The sequence below is a fragment of the Pinus tabuliformis genome, chromosome 6 (assembly GCF_031772625.1).
Source record: "Pinus tabuliformis cultivar Carrire ecotype Pingquan chromosome 6, CPIR1, whole genome shotgun sequence".
Classification (NCBI taxonomy): Eukaryota; Viridiplantae; Streptophyta; class Pinopsida; order Pinales; family Pinaceae; genus Pinus; species Pinus tabuliformis.
This window is the reverse complement of record NC_142292.1, coordinates 1,403,125,914-1,403,134,149: the sequence shown is the minus strand read 5'-3', so window position 1 is coordinate 1,403,134,149 and position 8,236 is coordinate 1,403,125,914.

The following is an 8,236-nucleotide window of genomic DNA, read 5'->3' as shown; positions in this document are numbered from 1 at the left end:
TTGTTTCTGACACGATGGAAATACGGTTCATTGATTAGGATCATTTATAATCGTAAAATGTATTATGTTAATTTTTTTTTTTGTAAACAAATGGATCATGTGGTTTCTTGCTCGAAGCTCAGTACAGTCTTTAACGTAAAACTTGGGATGGGATGAGATTATATTAAACCCTTGTTTAAAACGAAATTTGTGGGTGACCTTAATTTACTTTACTTAATCTTTTCAATATCCTAGGAAGTACATTATATTTCTATCGGAATGAAGTGAGTTTTATTTTAATTTTGCACATGGATATTTTACCGATATTTTTTGAGTTTTATAATTAAACCAGTTCATGGAGGCAGAGTTTTATAATTAAACCAGTTCATGGAGGCAAGAGCGAGAGGGGTTATTTATTGTCCCAATGAAGAGATTGAGATTCAGTGTTCTTGGGACTTAGGGAGCACTACAAATAACCAAGCATAATTTTTGGCTTTATGGCAGGGGCAAGAACTGGGTATGTCAAGGAAAATTCAGCAATTGATGGTATTTGGGGACTCCGTGATAGTCATCCAACAAGTGGTTAAACTCGGAGAATTCCAGTCTTGATCAACCTCCAATTCTATAGAGGATAAAATTGCAAATTGAGAAATTTGAGATAGTTGAGTTTCATCATGTCAAAAGGCATTTGAATTCCAAGGCAGATGCCTTAGCTAATAAAAGAATCTTCATGGAACAAGGGATTTGGCCCAGGATAATAGTAATGGTATTTTTAAACTTCTACCATGAGATACAAAATTAGATGTCAAGTATATGGTGCAATGACCCGACCAAGGGAAAATAGTGGAAGGATGAGTTATTGGGAGGCTTTACGGTCTCATGTCAGACCTTGTCCTCATCCTGCATACTCTAGAATCATCTCACATAAGATTGGTGGCTCTTCTTTAATGTCAAGACTTGGGCACTCTCAAACACTTGGACGAGGATTATGGATGATCACGCAACTTGGGACAACCGGAGGCCAAAAATTAACCTTAGTAAATCCAAGAGGGAGTTGTAGCATGTCATCTTCATTTGCAAGATGAAGTAAGCACGCTTGACTACTAGAGTCTTAATGGTGTTGGTAAAGAGTTTATAGTGGTGATGAATTAGGTAAGGAATGTCTAGACAATGGAATTAATAAGGCAGGATAGTACATGAAAGGTCAAGAGTGGGAGCATGGGTTGATGGGAACAAGCAGGCAAGGAGAATGACATTATAAGACACACAGGGCCATTATCCTAAATGCAAAAGTTCGTGTATGGAAACGAATTTCCATAAGTGACAACGTAGGTTGAAGTGCAAGTGAAAGTATGGAAGGTGAATCATAAACCCCGACTATCGAGGAGAAAGAGGATATCACTTGTCAGCTTAGTTACAACATTGCAACAATGGACCATGTATTATCTCTGCTTTATTTTCAAGGGGAAATGGTGGTCGTAGAAAATTAGGCTCGGTTGTTGCTCCTCAATCAAAAGATTGGTTTGCTTCATAGCAAGATTGAGAAGTTGCATGTTAAACTTGATAAACTGGACCTTCATCTAGGAAAACTTGAAACAACGAGCAAAAGGGGTGCAAAGGGAATCAATGTGAGCAAGGAAACAAGGAAGGAGGTAGAAATGAACCAGGTCCCTGTTCCAAAACAATTGAAGCAAGATGTTGAGGCAACTGTCGAAGTTAAAATTGAAGTTGGGTCGTCAAATGTAGGCTAGTTTATTTTCCTTTCTTTAATTATGTATTACAAGTATGTTTTAGTCTTAGGAGTATTTTGAAAGGTCCTTAGATGTTATCAATTTAGCTATATAGTAAGTATTAAGTGCAGCAAGAACAAACACCTTTCTTGGGCATGTTTAAATCCAGAAGCAAATTAATCAATTGAATATGTAAAAGGATATGGCCTTGTAACCGGTTAGATATTAATATAAAATCCTAACCGTTTCGTTAAAAAAACCAACAACAAAACAAAACAAAACCAGCCTAGATCCATATTAACTCTGGATCTACCAAACATCAAGAGGGATCAAATCTCTTGAGGTGCAAACGTCCTTTAGAGTGAATAGAGATATGATCCCTCTATGTTCTTGGTGGATCCAGAGTTAAGATGGAGCTGAGCTAGTTATATTGTAAATCGTAATGTATGAGAAGTAATTATTGTTAATCAAATTTCAAAGAGTTATTAATGTCTATCATTATAAGTTATATGCATAAAAAGAGCATATCTAATATATAATATCCATCATAATGTGAATATTGGTGCATAAAAAGAGCTTATCTAATATATAATATACATCATAATGTGGATATTGATGTTGTAGTAAAGTCAAGGTATAATTAGGATGATGTTATGCACATAGCTAATTTGTACAATTATGATGACATTATGGTGCTACTATGTGGATGGAATACCAATCCTATGAGGACCAGTTATATTAGTGTGCATAAAATTGACATTACTCAAAACTTAAAAGAACTTTAGCCTTGTCCTCCTAATGTATATTGCATTTATTGATGCATTATTACATGAATACCTAACATATATTATATTTAATGTTGTATTGTTTAATGCATAATGTTTGTTTATATTAAATGGCATTTTACTTTAATAATTATAATTCATTTAGCATAGTTAGACTAGTGAAATATTTCACTGCAATAATTATAATTCTTTGAGGATAGATATCATTTACTTCAAGGATGATGATTTTCCCAACCCATTACCTCACCCTAGCATCCACACTATTATGTGGTGATCTCCCATGTGTGATGTTCTTCAAACTCTTTTGGCGCATTGTGCAACCCCTCTATGGCACACTGTGCACACCCTCTATATGGTTAATGCCACATAAAAGTATCAACACAATGTAACAACTCTAGATATAATCCATATCAACATGAGGATAAGCATCATAAAAGTTCAATGAAATTCAACCTCTTCCATTATAATTGATCAAGAGTAATCTAGCCGCAAGGTTTAGCTCAATCGGTCAAGCCGGGGCCTCGCCAATGGGAGGTCACAGGGTCGAAACCCAAAAGCTCTTGGGGTCAGGTCAGTCAATAGGCCGAGGGGTGTGACCCCCTTCGGGTGGGGTCCACCCTAGCGTTGTTCAATCCTGGACGTAGCGGACCCACTAACCATGGGTATCCGTGAACTAGTAGTGAAAAAAAAAATTGATCAAGAGTAAGGTGGAGAGATGTCTTTGCAAAAAGTTTACCATGAGACAGGTGCATACATAAGCTAATTATAAAAGGTTCCAAAGAATAACTAGCTTAGTTAGGACATAGTTCATTATTGTTTTAGTTTTGTTAAGGGGAGAGTCATGGAGCAAAATGCGATTTGTGTGCATAATAATTAGCATGGACCCATATGAACATGCCTTTGAAAATTTGTCTACATCAATCTTAATATTTGTCTACTTAACTCGAAAATTCGAGATCATATCCCCATGGATACAAGTCCCTAATCAAAACATCAAATCTAAGCATTGTTATGATTGTTATTATTTATGACAATGCTTAAGGATTGGGACTCATAACCTTTTACCTATGGATATGAGTCCTTAACAAAAGCACTTATATTTATTTTGTAGATCAGCATTTTGGGTGTCTATTACATGGAAAGAAGACAATGAGTGGGATTTACAACTTTATGTGGTGGTTCATTTCTATCTTTGTAATATAACATCTGATCGTTGAATGTAACAATGAGGTCATTAAGCAACTAGCCAACTTTGTAATATCCTTCCTAAATGACCAACAACATGATTTTGTAATGGCTTGTTACCCATAATTTTATTTTACAATTCAATATTATTTATAGCATGCAAAATCCCCCTTAATAAGTGCATAATTGTTCTTTTTAATATAGTAAGTAAAATCCAAGAAGGGATTGGAGATTATCCCATGGTTAGTGACTAAAGCCTTTCTCAATGCATAATGCATAAGAGAGGTGCAATGTTTAAATATCTCTCCCCAAATTGTAAAGTGTGTATTATACCTGGTTAATGTAATTTTGAGATTCATAGTTCCCAACATATAAAACAAGAGTCCAATGTTTTCCACAAGATATTTCATATCCAATGGGAGTTTTACAAGGCATTGTTTATTCAGATAGGATTCTTTAAAGGATCTTTATATATTTTTAAGTTGTGAATGATTAAAATAAAGCTAAAAGAAATAACATAGAGTACGACCAACATATTAAACCATTAAAAAATTTCATTGTAGTGGGAGTATTTTTTGCTTGAAGAAAAAAGGGTTATAACAAGTAAGTTATTGTAGAGGAGAATAACAATTTGAGAAAAGTGGTGATGTCTAGAGACATTATCGCACTAAAGCAAAAATAATCTTCATGATTGAATAGTAATAAACTGATTCGAGGACCATGTGAAAATTGGTTTGGATATGGACCAAACCAAACAACCATGGGACCATTACTTGTGGTTGTTAATAAAAAGTATATAATGGTTTGTAGATTTATGTGGTGTGGTTTTTGTGATTTTGGATTTGGATATTCCACAGTCTTCATTTTCGTGTTGTCTACATTTCGAGTCTAGAACAAGAATCATCCTCAGGACTGATTTACAAAGAAGAGAAACAGGAGCTATAAATATGATCTCAAGTGATGTCAAGTTGGGGAGCCGACCAACTCAAGATGAAAAAAAAACAGATTTTTTATTATTACAATTCATTATTATTTTGTTATTTAATAAATTGTTTTTAATTCTTTTTATGTTATTCTATTTTAGTTTAATAATGATTTATGGAATTTTAATTATTGTTAATAAATTTTAATGTGAGTTATATTATATTTAATAATATAAATTATGATGTTATTAATTTTATTACTATCTTTATGTTTTTAACTTATTCTAATGATTCTTAAATAATTACAATTTATTTTAATTTTAATTTAATTTAATTTTGATCCAAATGGAAAATGGCATCAACCCATGGTATTCATCCACCCATGGAATTTATCCATGGTATTGTAAGTGGCACCCACCCATGGTATTTATCCACCCATGGTATTGTAAGTGACATCCACCCATGGTATTCATTCACCCATGGAATTGAGTCGTGGTATTGTAACTGAAAAATACTATAAGTAACAAGTTGCATTTTGTAAAAGGACAGATTGTCCACCACAGTGTAGTCCTTACAATTATTATATGTTTTAATAAAAAGTTTCTTTGTAGTTTTGTTTATTGGGCATTCTCCTCTTTTTCTTCTGGAAATTTCAATTTTTCAGATCTTGGGGGCTTCCCCCCCAAGATCCATTTTAATTTTTTAGATCTTGGGGGCCTCCCCCCCAAGACCCGGATCAGTGATATCAGAGCAGGTTATGATTCCATGGGAATGGGGGTTTGATGCATATTTCAGTTTCAAATTTTGCATCAATATTCAACAAACTTCAGGCACACGTTGCGACCTGATCCGAATTGGATCCATAGAAGACTGTCAAAGAACCATGACTGTATCAGGTCGAAACAAATCCCTAAAGAATCCAAAATAGCGATCGAAAACACCCTGAACCAGTGGCAATCGCAGCCAGCGTGGAACGATGAGGACCTCAGTCAAAGCATGCTCACCGAGGCCCATGGAGACTGCACGGGAGGCCGAATTAGCCCCTGGGAGCCCCGGATCGGGAAACGGAGGTGGATTTTGATGCGCGATTAGCTAATCGCGCATCACTAGGCGAACCGGGCCGAAATGGAGGAAGCCCGAGCACTCGGTCGCGTTGGGAGCCGGAGAACCACGAGCGGAAAAAGGTAAAGGCGCTAAAGGTACAAAGGCGGGACCCTCGCTCTAGAAAACCAGCGGTATTAATCGGGGCGCCCTTAAACGGTAAGAGGTTTTGGACGAGAGCGAAGCGATTCCATACATCGATCGATGCGTGGCAAGCAGAGGTGAAAGAAAACCGCCGTTGATCGCGCGCTAATGGTCGAGCAAATCAACCGCGTGAAACGTGCATATGGCATCGAATCTGGAGGGCCCAGATCGGACGGTTGAGATTGCACCCCAATGAAGGAAGCAGAATCGACGAAGGAATACGTCGCATTTTAGAAGGGATTTGGAATCCGTTTGACCGCCACGGTGGAGGAAGAACGCATCCACGATGTAACTAAAGAAACGAATCAACAAAGCATGTTGGCGCCGTTTAGAGGAGGACACATGGCCACCTCCCTAAGCACTGATGATGATGCCGAACAAGGAAATCCAAGCATAGTTGCAGAAGGTGAATCGAAAGAGGTGGAAGAGGAACCGAACAGGCATTGGTTCGAAAGGCTAAAGCCATGAACAGAGGAAGAAGATAGTCAGTGGAGTCATCGAGAGGGACAGAAAACCCCAGAGAGACAGAGAAGAGACCAGAATCCCGAGAGGAGGACAGAACACAGAGAGAGAAGGCAGTAAAGCAAAGCAGAAGAGGACAAAGGGCCGAGCTGACCAAAGGCAGCATCGAGCACCAGAGAGCTTGAAGATTCGAGCCATCCCAGAGAGGATCTGTCCGAGCTGAGCACCACATTGGGCTCTCCCCTATAGACCAGAAGGTCACAGAGCTGGTAGGAAGAAGAAGTATGTGTACTCAAGTGGCTTGGGGAATCTAGGAACCACCCTGCCAAGCAAACCTGCTTCAGGAGAACTCACATTGAGTCCCTGCATTGTAATTCTCTGCTTAAAGACACAATAAAACAAGGCCACCACTGAAAGCTGGACCGGAGATGTAGCCCTGGAGAATAGGGTGAACTCCTTATTAAAATTTCTTGTGTCTTTGTGTTTGCTTACTATATTTCTCTGTTGTCTTTCCATTTAAATGTCTGTGTATTGGCAATCTGATCGATCCGTTGCTTAAATAACACAGAACACACACCAGCACATGAGTCTGTAATACCTTTGTTTAATAAATCTTTAACTGATGTCACTCATAGGGTGAATATCAGATCAAGTGGTATCAGAGCTCTAGGCTATAAGGTTAGACAAGCTTGTGTTGGTTTAGCTGTGAATGCTCACAAGATCAAAGCTCAAATTAGGAGAAGGAGAGTTGGTGGAAACTAATCCTGAAATTGGGAGAGTCTATTCTCGGAAGACAATGTCAGAGGAAGGTTTTGTTGGGCCAGACCCTCAATTCATAGAGAGTTTCCTAGCTATAAAGTCTATGGTAGAAGAAATGTACAGAGACTTTAGAAAGCAAAAGGTTGAAGATTCATCAGGTTCTAAACAAGATAAAGAAGAAGATGAGTCTCACTGCCATGACCACTCCAAAGGAAAGGGGAAAGAGGAAAGCTTTCTCACACCTCCTAATAGCCCTGTGCATAATAAGAAATCATCTTTTATTAAACTAGATGTTAAATTTGATTTGCCTATATATGATGGAGAGCTAAACGCTGAAAAGTTGGACAATTGGATTAGACAAATTGATGTGTATTGCAGGGTACATAACATAAACGCAGACAAGAGTAAGATTCAGTTGGCAAGCCTACCCCTAGGAGGCACTGCCTTGGTTTGGTTGGAATGCAGAACCCAAGCTGATATGAAAAGACATGGTAAGACCATCTCTGTCTGGAGTGACTTTGTTTCTGCAATCAAAAAGCAGTTCTATCCATTGGCCTACATGCAACAAGCCATGATGAGTTGTCAAACTCTTCAACAGTTGAAAGGGCAAAGTGTGCAAGGGTATACTCAAGAATTCAGAAAGAGAGCATTGATGTTGGGTATCTCATTAGACTCACCAGAGACTCTTTTGAAGTACATTGGTGGTCTACACAGCTACATGAGGCATACCATCCTCATGTTTAATCCCACTAGCATAGATGAGGTATTTGTACAAGCTACTCATCTAGAAGCTAGAGGAAAGAATGGAAATCCAGCAGTTGGGGGACCATCCCAACCCATTGTAAGCAAGAGCAAGGAGAAAAGAAAGCAGAAGTGGAAAGCAAGGAAGGCTAACACTGCACAGAAAGCCAAAGCTTCATGCACTCATTGTAAAAAGGAGGGGCATGATGATGAGCATTGTTGGATTCTACATCCAGAGCTGAGACCTAAGAAGTCTGAGGGCAAGAAGAAGAAGACAACTGCAGCTATTCAGAAAGATTTGGGGTCAGACTAGGGAGATGAAACAACTATAGCAACCACAGATATAAAAGGTAAGCATTCTGAAGCATCTACTAGCAATTCTGCTCAATCTGTTATTGATGAAGAAAATGAGAGAAAAAGACATGAG